Consider the following 12,382-nt stretch of genomic DNA (forward strand, 5'->3'; position numbering starts at 1 on the left):
TAGGGCAATAGCTCTCAATTTTCAAAGCGGATCCATATAGCTGTTACTCAGAGAAACAAAAATTTCAAGAAAAGCTCATTAAGGAACTCTCCCATCTGAGGATATGGCCACTCACAGGACCAAGGGACTTCAAGTTTCCTTCTGATCTGTTTCCTAAGCTAATTCTAAAGATCTAAGTGCCCGAGCCCAGTGTAACAACATTGCCAAAAAGGCATTAAGAGTTGTTAACCTAAGCTTGCATAGCTTCTTCTCTGGTAATGTTGTACTACTAACTAGAGCATACAAAACATTTGTTAGACCAATTCTTGAATACATCTGTCTGGAACCCGCACTGCATATCGGACATAAATACAATCGAGAGAGTCCAGAGATATTTTACGAGAAGAGTCCTCCATTCCTCTAACCTCAATAAAATACCTTATGCCACCAGACTTCAAATTTTGGGCTTAGACAACTTAGAACTACACCAACTTCAGTCTGACCTAAGCATAGTACATAAAATTATCTGCCACATTGTACTTCCTGTCAATGACTACTTCAGCTTCAACCACAACAATACACGAGCAAATAATAGATACAAACTCAAGGTAAACCGTTCCAAACTCGATTGCAGAAAATATGAACAGAGTGGTCAATGCCTGGAATGCACTACCTGACTCTGTAGTTTCTTCCCCAAACCCCCAAAACTTTAACCTTAAACTGTCTACTGTTGACCTCACCCCATTCCTAAGAGGTCTGTAAGGGACGTGTATAAGTGCACCAGCGTGCCTACCGTCCCTGTCCTAATATATTCCTTTTTACTTACTCTTTTCATGTATTCAAATTATGTTTATACTTTTACCTGTTATCTTATATATGCTTGTCAAATAAACCTATGACTATGACTTAAACAGCTTGCCCTGAAGAAGGCTTTCAAGGGGAGGAGAGAGATCTGACTCATTCGTAACCATAGCTGGAAAGACAATAGAAGAGGTGGGGGGGGGGAATCTTCAAGTGAAGATGTAGTAACTCAGATTGGCAGCTAGACCCCAAAGCAACTGTTTTAATTTCCAAGCAGCGTCTCGTATTCGCATACAGGAAGCTCCGGCTTGCAAAACGAAGACGTTCATCTGTGAGATATTTTTCCTCCCATTTTCCTTGCTCCATTACAATCGTCTTTTCTTTTTATATCTTGCGTGCGTCGTTGCTGGCGTTGCCTTTGTAGTGGTGCAGCCTCTTCTTTCCTACAGGCGCAATGTTGCCAGGGAGAGGCACCCGGCACCTTATGGTAATTAAAACCTTTATAGAGCATGCATATTTTAATTATGACTTGTTTTAATGTTGAAAGTATTGACTCAGGCTGCCCACATGAGACACAGCCACACATTCCAGCAGGGCCAGCAATGACGGCCAGTGCATTCCTCAAGAGTCCCAAATATTAAACAGACATGCACTCGCGTTGAGCCCTGTCTGGTCTAAATATATATAAACCAGGAAGTATAATGGGGTGGGGTGGGGATGTCAGAGAGGTGGGAATAAACTTCCATATGTTGGAAAGTTAACCCAAAGCTTCAGATTAAGTGGCAAAACAGCGGCTGCAACAGAGAGAAAAACATCTGATGGTTGTAGGCTTTGACTAGAATATAATATGTCTTTGTTAAGGGACAAGCGGGAATAGGTTTTTCGCTAGCGCGGCCTCCAGTTCTGTTACCCAGAGGGATTCAAATGCTCTCAAGTTTCGACCTGCACAAAGGCAAATTTTCTAAGCTCTGCAGAGTTTTCATCAGTGGCAAGGATATTCAAAAAAAAAAAAAAAAAAAAAAAAAACCTAGAAGTGCCCTAGAGAAAACAAAAGGTGTAGACAGGATGGAAATCTCTCAGCTTGAAAAGTAACCTGATAGTAATTAAGGGCCAACCTAGACAAAATAATAAGCAAGAATTCAAAGAATGGAAAAGTTCCCTGCCTCTATTCATTTTGTTGAATAAAATGGAAAGGATTAGAGTTCATTTGCCACCCCCCTCCGCCCCCCCGAAAAAAAAAGCATTTCTAAATGGTTCAACTCAGGCTTTTTTGGGGGAGGAGGATGGGCAGAGAGGATCCAGGCCATTACCCCTTCCTCTCTTTCATAGCTCACTGTTGGAGAATGCCACTCGGAGTCAATAGTGGTGGGGGTATCTGCAGGGATTGGTTAAAAAAAAAAGGTGGTAACTACAATGATACAATCATTTTTGTGTGTCACCTTGATTGTTCCATCTGAGCTGATAACTTGGTTTTTTTTTTTTTTTTTTACCAAATCTCATGGACATCCGAGATTCCACAACTTCTTTGGAGACACTGAACGGACAAATGAACTCAATGGCCAATGATAATTTCTTTCCTCATCACAACCTTTCATTTGCAAAGGAATAATACCTTGTTGTTCATAACTTCCATACATGTTCAGTCTTCTTCTGGCCATTTCTATAAAACAGGAAGGGCAAAGGCCAAGCAAACCTATTTGCAACCTCACCTAATTTCACGCTGGTCCTTCTTATGAAATCTAGTGGTGTCTTCATCGGCTGCTGCTGATAGAAAATTAAGTGAAAGGTGGTGTTGCTTGCACCGCCACCCCCTTGCTGGCGTGGAAGAGTTTTAGCTGGTGTGTTCGAAAGAGTTCTGCATTCTACTTAAATTGTATTTATGTAGAGAAATAGCTGGAGTACACATTACAAGGAACATTTCAGTATTACAGGTAGACTTCGACGTATGACCACAATTGAGCCGAAAATTTCCATTGCTAAGCAAGACAATTGTTAAGTGATTTTTGCCTCCTTTTATGACCTTTCTTGGCCACAGTTGTTAAGTGAATCATTGCAGTTGTTCAGTTAGTAACACGGTTGTTAAGTGGATCTGGCTTCCCCATTGACTTTGCTTGTCAGAAGGTCAGAAAAGGTGACCCTAGGACAGTGCATAAATACAGGACAGTTCCAAGCGTCTGAATTTTGATCACCTGACCATGGGGATGCAGCAATGGTCGTAAGTGTGAAAAGCAGTTGTAAGTCACTTTTTTCAATGCCATTGTAAGTTCGAACGGTCACTAAATGAACCGTTGCAAGTCAAGGACTACCTGTAGCAGGAGTATACATTATAATGAATGCTTTAAAACTACCAGATGATTGAAAGGCATTGTGTGGTGCTTAGAAACCCCTCTTATTACTAACCATTCCCCCTGATGTATATAAGCTGTCCCATTCAAGGCACAATTCTCCTTAATAGCCCCTTATTGCTCTGGAAATTTCCACTCAAACTTAGGGTAAATAAAGGAACAGAAGACTGACAAAAAAGATAGGGTTTGGGTGGTTTTTTTTTTCTAAATAAATGTCTTTGTCTCTTAGCAACCATTCAATAGCTAATACCAAACCAGCCTTGTCTGCAAATATTTGTATTCGGAATGGATTTTTAAAAAATCTTCCTCCTTCTTGCTGTTGTTGCAATCCTAGCCTGAATATCTCCCGTGACTTCTGTGCAAGTTTCAGCACACCTTTGACGGGGTGGGCATAGCAGCAAGCGAATGGACTGCTTGTCACCTGATTCTTGAGATGCCAGCAACGACCTAAGCAGATTCCTGGAACGAGAATGCTGCTCCAAATTGGGGTAAATGTTTAACTGGGATTCGTGAATGTTGTGGCTTTCGAATTGGTTTATTCTTAACTGAGTCCCTCCTTTCTTTATGGTCACTTTTGTGATTGCGGGCATGAAGGAGTGAAGAAAACACAGTAAGTAGCTCTATATTCCATATTGTTGAGACTATTACATTTATAAATTGGATGGAAGACCAGTGGTTTTTTTTTTTTTCCCCTGCTGATATTCTGTATCAAAAACAGACACAACCAGGGGATCAATACAGTGTTAACATTATCCCAGGAGTAAGAAGAAGATAAATGGCTTAGCCAAAAAGAAATACAGAGGGAGAAATCACAGCTGCCTGACAGTAAAACCCGAAGTTGTAAATTATTTAGCTTTCTTAGCCTCTGTGTTTTTAGCCAATTGGGCCCTATGTACAAAAGCAGTTATAGGTTCCAAGTGAGTGGGGAAGAAAGAGAGTAGCCCTGAAAAACCCAAGATTGATTGTAAAGCATGTGTTTTCCCCTCTAGAAATCAATATTCTCAGACTACCTCATTTGAGAACTATTGGAATATGAAATCCACATGGGTTTTAAAAGATTCATAATCAGGAGCGCACAGGAAATCTAATCTAATAAAAGAGAAGCAATCGTATTGAATTTGATTTGATGCTAAAACAGGAGTTTTGAGAGAAGGAGGGAGGGGTCTTAATGGCACCCTAACATTTTCCATATGTGTTCCTCTATAGGTATTTTTCTGAGGACGAAAAATGTTCCATTGCCCGTGAACTCTCATTCTTTTTTGGGAGGTTGCTGTGGGTTGAACAATAAATACAGTCCCTGCAGGAAAGACTCAAGAAAGATAGTCTTCCCAGGGTTATGCTTATTTGGAGGATTGCTATCTGAGGAGAAATGGTCCCAGAAGATAGATATTCACAAAGAGGTCAGGGTAAAGTTCAATGATGGTTAAGAACTCAAAAGGAAAACTCCATTGGTAGCAATAATGGTTAGAAATACAATAGAATTAATATGGAATTACAGTAGATAAGAATTGCCAGAGAATTCTTCATCTATTACATGAATGGTGTCCTTGTGTACAGTGCTGTTGTGTTGTATCTTTGCTCTGACATGATATTACTACATGCTTTCTGTAGTAGCATTTTTATTTGAGTAATTCTTTGAAGTATATAAGTATATATATATAAGTATATAAGTATGTTCTACTTTCATTCAGAGATTCTATTCAGTTATATGACTTAGTCATAGGGTGACTTTGCAAGCACAAATGGCAAACAATGATTGAGAACAACATTTTTCACTTTTTAAGTGTAGACCTCGCAGTCTTCAAGTGAAGGCTGATCTAAAGCTTTCATCAGTTTTTCATGCTGGTTGGATCTGCTGGGAGTCGTAGTTCAGCAACTAGAAAGCCCACAGGTTTCTCATTATTGGATTAAAATATATTTTCAGGGATCTCCTTCATAACATGTTCAGAATGTCCAGGCAAAGTTCATTAGAGCAATAACAAAGCAGTGTCTGAGAATTGTCAGACAAAGATTGGCAGAATCTACCTAAAGTATCTTGAGCCAAAGAAGGATCAAGCTGAAGAAGTTTCTTGGATGAGAAGTGAAACATCTTCAAGGAACAAAGAAAGTTCAGTTGCCTTTTGAAAAGGCACCTTTGGGGCAACCATGACTTGGATGACTTGGATGGCCATAGACATTCTACCCTATCTTAACTTTTTTGATTTCCTACCTTCCATAGAAGTCTTTCTGTAGTTACAGTTGCTTATCTAGGAATTCCAAGAAGTCTGTCTCAAAACATCTGAATAATATTTAATCTTCTTGGGTTTTTTTCCACTGTGTATGCTCAGTTCTTATAGCCTACTTTGTTGGGCTTCCTCATTGCCAGAACCCACAGACCATGTTGCACATTGCTGAACTGGTCAACTTCAGTGGAGGAGGAGCTAGGCATGGCATGCTGCCGATTACATCATCATTTGTGGTAAATGATGATGTAATCCCTTGTGCACCATGCAGCATTCGGCTTTTGTGCATCAGAATAACATCTTCCCCCACCTTTTCCACCCTGACAGATGGGACACAGCTGGTTACGGTCAATGGACATTTCCTTGCCCTTGCTGGTCCTTCTGATTGAAATTTCTGAGAAATTTCCAAGGAAGGCTTTTTCAGGAGACCATCTGAAAACAAACAAATTAGGAATATTAAGACTTCTAAGTGAGATGGAAGGATTGCTAGACAAGCTTCCTAGACAGATTTCTAAGCAGCTGTCTCTTTCAAAATGGCTTTTATTCTTAAATTGCTGTGCATGTCAGAATGAGACGAAGTATAATAAAAGAGTTAGATTTTCCCACTTACTTAAACTCATGGCTACCATAATTATGGGATGTTTGAAAAGCCATTGCTTCTTCAAATAAGAATATAAGAATAAAATTCTTCATTATTATTCACTCTTGTTTGTCCTCTCCTAAATACTATTGGGGGAGGCAAGAGAAGGTATTTGTAGGCTATGGCTCATTTTCATGGTAATTAAAAAGATGCAATAAAACTCAGAGACAGGTGATAGACATGATTTTTGCAAAATAGGGCAGATCCAGGTGTCCATTCCTTTGGGAAGCAAGTCTGAAGCAAAGCATGATGGAGAAGGGATTATTTTCATTGCTCTCCCCCCTTTAAATCTTTTTTCCTTCTCTACTCAGATTTCTGGTCACAGCTTTCTTCGTGCCTGAGGCAGAAGCATTTGGTGCGTACTTATGAGCATTTCTGAGAGCAGGAACTCAATCTCAGCAAGGCTGAGTAAAACCGGTTTTATAACAGGGACAGAAGGGAGGTTTACTTAAAGAAAATACATTTTAGGAATAGGCAAAGCTTAGAACTCAGCCAACCGCATCCAGCCAACCCAGAAGAGTAGAGGAAGGCTATGCTCCATGCATGTGTGCCTAAGAAAAAAAGCAGAATGGAGTGACCTCAGAGTAGCCATCCCTTACTTAGACAAAAATTAGGCAGAGTGATGGATAAAAAAAAAAGGCACAGAGTAAATGCTTAACTTATGGTCCCTTATGGTCGGTCATGAGGTGATGAAGTATCATCAACAACATTGAAACTGTAGCACTAATATCACGATCCATAAAGAATGTACGAGCAGGGATGTAGTATGTATTGGTAAGGGGTCACCCATATAAGTGCTTCATCTTGCTACACCAATTCTTCCTTTAAATTTTAATATTGTCCTTTTTTATTTTTTTATTTTTTTTTAATTTATTTTTATATGCCGCCCTTCTCCGGAGACTCAGGGCGGCTTACAATGCGTTAAGCAATAGCCTTCATACTTTTGTATATTTTATACAAAGTCAGCTTATTGCCCCCACAAACCGGGTCCTCATTTTACCCACCTTAGAAAGGATGGAAGGCTGAGTCGACCTTGAGCCTGGTGAGAATTGAACTCGCAGTAATTGCAGGCAGCTGGATGTTAAATGCTGCCTTAGTAGGAGGCATTAGCCTCCTACGCCACTCAGGCTCCTATCAGTGACCTGGTTTATACCGTGTTTCTCCCAAAATAAGATTTTTTTGAACCCTGAAATAAGTGCTTGGCCTTGTTTCCATGCGCTCAAAAGCCCGATTGGGCTTATTATCAGGGGATGTCTTATTTTGGGGGAAACAGGGTACATGTAACAGAATAAGGCAACAGTTAAATCAGGAGTCAATATCCTGAAACCCTCAAACCTCATGTTACCCACTTTGTGACCCCATGTCCCACCCAACCATTTTTGGTTAGAAATAATAGCATTAAATCCTGATACTTCTTTTAAAAAAAGAAAAACAAAGAATTTCTTATGTAGGTCCTAAGGCAAGTTTCATATACAAGTAATCCTCGACTTATGACCACAACTGAACTCAACATTTCCATTGCTAAGCAAGACAATTGTTAAGTGAGTTTTATGACCTTTCTTGTCACAGTTGTTAAGGGAATCACTGCAGTTGTCAAGGGAGTAACACGGTTGTTAAGTAAATCTGGCTTCCTCATTGATTTTGCTTGTCAGAAATTTGCAAAAGGGGTTCACATGATCCTGGGACACTGCAACAGGCAAAAATACATGCCAGTTGCCAAGCTTCTGAATTTTGATCACATGACCGTGGAGAAGCTGCAACCACCATAAGTGTGAAAAATAGTCTTAAGTTAAAGTTGTAACTTTGTACAATGACTAAATGAATGGTTGTAAGTCGAGGACTACCTGTACATAGTTAAATCACCTAGAAAACCCCCAAATACTTCAAGAGAACCCCCCTCGAAAATCTTGGCTTACTTCATTTCGCAGCATCTATCTTGAATGGGTCATGCTCTCCTCCAGATGAGAACAGGGGTGGGTTCTACTTACCTTTACTACCGGTTTGCATTGTGTCTGTGCGTGTGTGCTTTGCTAGCGCCCATGCTCTTCTGCGCATGCGCAGATCTACTTTGATGATGTCTGGGTCAGTGGGCAGAGCCTCCCACCAGTTTTACTACTGGTTCTTGTAAACCAGTCTGAACCAGGGGCAACCCACCACTGGATGAGAAATGTGATCGCTTGTATAGCTACTAAAATTGCAGAAGCAATTTGGACTACAGGTGAAATGATTATGGGTTTAGTTTAGGACTGTTTACAGTCAAAAGAACCCCAAACTTTGTAGTAAAAAGTAAAAAAAGCAGCACAGGAAGTTTCAGTCTGTGGAAGAGCAATAAGAGAGGTACCCGGCACTTTTTCCCCATCAGCTTGGAACGATGCCAACCACTTAATTGCCTCAAGATCGTAGGACTTCACCTAGCTGCATGGATAAAGGAGGCCTGTGTCAGATTGCAGTTTCTATACGGGGATGCAAACTGAGCTCACATTGCTCTTATGCTCTGTGCAGGGCCTAGCTGCTTTTAAGGCAAGCATAGTAGCAGTCACATCGGGGTTCTGAGCACCGACTTGCTGGAGGAGGCCAAGGTTGTGTCTAGCCTAGCCTTCCTCAACCTTTTGCCCTGCAGCTGCATTGGATTACTTTGTCCAGATTCTCAGCCACAGCAGCCAAAGTGGCTGGGAATTCTGAGCGCCGAGTCCAAGACATCTGGATGGCGCCAGATTGGAGAGAGCTATTCTAGCACAAAAGACTCTCCCCACCACTGGTTATCCAGATGCTTCAGTTACACCAGAATTGAATCTACTGATTTCACAACACCAGAGAGAGAATCGACTTTGGGGTTTGTTTGCTTTTGTTTTTTCTAAAGAAGCAGGAATCACTCAAGTCTTCACTTCAATACATTCTGGTCCCCAAAGAAACACAATTTTGTCAAATAATAGGAAAAGAAGGTAGTGTCTCTTTGTCTCTTTTCTAATTATTCCTTTTAAATAACGTTTTGTCCCAGACAGTGAATAGTAACTATATTTATAAAGGGATTTTACTAAATGGATTATTGCAAAACATGGCTTCAAGCTTTGGAAAATTAACCCCACCACTCATTCATTTATTTGAACCCACAACTCTGTAAGCAAATGCAGATTTCCATTGGAACAGACTAATATGGTGACTTTTAAAATAATCTGCATTTGATATCCATTAGATGTTTTTGCAAACCTTTCAAACATATCCTCCTGTTTTTTTAAAATCCCCCAAATCATACTATCCACAAAAATGAGATCCCATCTGTTAGGGATGTCTTAGTGAGACCTTAACTTGGAAATCTTTGTAATGTGTCAAACTAAATCTTCCAGAATTAGAATCAGAAGGTTGCCAAGATTGGGGAAGACTGGTGTGAACAATGAGCTAATCAAGACCCCCAGAAATGGGACTCCCTGTTAGCCTCTTTGCCTGGGTATATTTAGCTTTTTGAATGCTGATGATTTGACAAGCAGGTGCAGCCTTATCTAACAAATGGCTTGTAAGATGATCTCATCAGCTATTAAGCCATATAAGGCAAAGCACAAAATGTCTTCCTCACATTTAGCAACACTGAGAAAATAGACACAAATGCTTTATTTCAGAAACAGAGTTCATAACTCTGAAACACTGAAGGTAGTCCCCTGCATTTCATTTTAAATTTAGTGGTAGTCATGTATTACTTTTTGAAACTATCTTAATAAGATGACTATAAGATGAGGTGACTGCCCTTTGGAAGACCATAACCTGGCAAAATCTTCAATCTGAAAGATGCTATTAATGTATGATATAATACAATATGTCAAAATTTGATCCTCTAATGCAGTTCAGAAGCAGTGCTTTAAACAAGCCTGTCTGGAATGCACACAGCCATGTTAATTCAGCAAACACAAACTTGATTGTGATATTCAGGATTTCATGGAGGATCATATAATCTGGACAAAACAGATTGTTTTGTCCAGCTGATGAAAAGCTGTCCTATAATTATAGCAACCCTTTTCCTATAAAAAATTTGTGCACCATGAAAAGTATATCCCTCACCTACACATACATGCAAAATGGGAAGACACCCCAGGCCACTCAAAAAAGTAAAAATGGCACACACACACACACACACATATACACACAGAGACATATATCCATTGATAGAAAATTCCTTCCTGACATCATATATGATGCTGCACATTTTTCTTATTCATTCATTCTTTGATAATAATTTCCCATCTTTCCACACATGCTCTAAAATACCTTTTAGACAAACTTGTCGAACATGTTCCAAGTGCATCTGGTGACAAGGCTGTCAAAAATAGAAGAGGGAAAGGAAAGACAGATTAGATCTACAGTATCTAAGTGCCCTGTGTCGGTCAGTACTGCACTGTCCTGTTCTGTGTGTATCTCCCTAAAAATTATAGCTGAAGACCAAATCATGCTAGTAGAGCTTGTACTTTTGAACTGGTGATGCTTCATATTGGCCAATAACATCTCAGCTACTCCCACTGTTTTTATCAGCTGCATTTTATTTGATCGTGTAAGAAATCCAAAAGGCCTATATTTGGACAGATTCTGGGCCTGAGGGCAACGTAGTAGTGAGAATAATTAATAATAGTAGAGAATAGACTGTATCTAAAAGTTACAGAGGCTATTTATAGTTTGAGATGTAACAGCTTGCCTGGAGCAGGATCTGTGGAGACATTAACCACCTTGACAGGCTAAAGCATCTTTTACTACCTGTGGCAGATACACCATTAGAACTTCTCCATCGATAGGTGAAACTTGTTTGGATGTTGAACAATGCATGTGGGAGTGCTTTTGAAGACTGGAAACTTCACCTAGTGCAGAATCAATCATAGGGGGAAAAGCTTGCTGAGTTTGAAGCAATTAGAACAGTTGATGCTCTTCTCTGAATCTGGCTTTAATGCATAAACAATGTGGTAAATGGAATCCTGAAAGAATTCTGCATCTATGTAAACTGGCCCAAATACTGATTGCTTCAGGGGCCTTGCCTGGTCTTTCCAATAAACCCTGGGAACTAAGCAGAATCTTTATCTTCAGAATTCCTTTTCAGAGAAGCTTGCCTGATATAATGTTGGATTTTTTTTAGTGGCCATGGGAAAATATTTCTTTTTGCTACTCTTCCCTTTCTTCTACTTTGTCTTCTCTGTAATTCTGTATATATGCATCTAAAGTTATATCTTGCAATCCTTGGGTACGATTGAGCAGACAGATAGATATCAACATTGCTGGTATTTTCACTTTCCTCCTCTTTGGTCAGTCCCTTTTATGGTAAAAGTAAAGGTTCCCCTCGCACATATGTGCTAGTCGTTCCCAACTCTAGGGGGCGGTGCTCATCTCTGTTTCAAAGCCGAAGAGCCAGCACTGTCCGAAGACATTTCCGTGGTCATGTGGCCAGCATGACTAAATGCCAAAGGGACACGGAACGCTGTTACCTTCCCACCAAAGGTGGTCCCTATTTTTCTACTTGCATTTTTTATGTGCTTTCGAACTGCTAGGTTGGCAGAACCTGGGACAAGTAACGGGAGCTCACCCTGTTACACGGCACTAGGGATTCGAACTGCTGAACTGCCGACCTTTCGATCGACAAGCTCACCGTCTTAGCCACTGAGCCACCACATCCCACTTTTATGCTTTTTATTTTATTTTTTTATTTTTATTTTTATTTTTACCCTTTATGGTAGCTTAGCTGTTAATTCATCTCAGTTTTCTCTTCCTATGACTGGATCAAATTGTCCCATGTCATCTCTTGGTGCATGGTTTGGAAATACAGGTAAGTGATGATGGTATTCCAGAGATGAAAGCCAGATTTGGTTGAGGAATCACCAATTGATGATAGGGATAGAGTGGGGTGAGGTGAGGGCATCAATTTGGTACTAAATTATTGCTCTGTCTGACTCATGCGTGTTGTAATATACTAGACTATCCCTTACAGGGAAATATATTCAGTAAATAGCGGTGCTGATTTTTTTATGTGACACAAATATGGACTGTAGTAGGGGAATTAGAAAATGTGTTCTCCATTTCCATTTATTGTAGTTTCATTGCTCAGCTATCCCACAGTACTTTGCCCACCTTGCTTGATGTCAAACAGTGAACAGTTTAGTTCTCAGATTACACACCACTAGGATATATACAAAAGTTAGCTAGACTAGCAAAAATTAAAAAAAACATATCTTGAAATAGGGCAATGAGAAAAAACTTATGTATGGCTGACAAAAAAAAAATCCTCACAAAAGTGGCAGTTGAATTTAATTTAAAGGAGCTCAAAGCTTTTCAGCCTTACTGTTCAACTTCTGACTGATTGGTAAAGTCAGTTTGAATATTGAATCATGCAGGAAAAAATGACAGATTTTGGTGCTTTGATGCCCTAC

The 12,382-nt window shown here is 39.9% G+C and overlaps 1 protein-coding gene across 2 annotated transcripts in view; it reads left to right on the plus strand.

The window, feature by feature from the left end:
* Positions 1–1,170: 1,170 nt before the first annotated feature.
* The window catches only part of KCNJ16 (potassium inwardly rectifying channel subfamily J member 16), a 46,495-nt gene continuing 35,283 nt past the window's right edge, over positions 1,171–12,382 (plus strand). Inside the window, exons 1-2 of one of the 2 annotated variants that reach the window (XM_034412710.3) lie at positions 1,171–1,267; positions 3,460–3,613. The gene's annotated coding sequence lies outside the window, so the exon portion shown is untranslated. Of the gene's footprint in view, positions 1,268–3,459; positions 3,614–3,637; positions 3,736–12,382 lie in introns of those variants that run through there. The other variant, XM_034412713.3, reaches the window with a different exon arrangement.

Source organism: Pantherophis guttatus, chromosome 2 (genome assembly GCF_059756535.1).
Source record: "Pantherophis guttatus breed Tessera chromosome 2, ASM5975653v1, whole genome shotgun sequence".
Lineage (NCBI taxonomy): Eukaryota > Metazoa > Chordata > Lepidosauria > Squamata > Colubridae > Pantherophis > Pantherophis guttatus.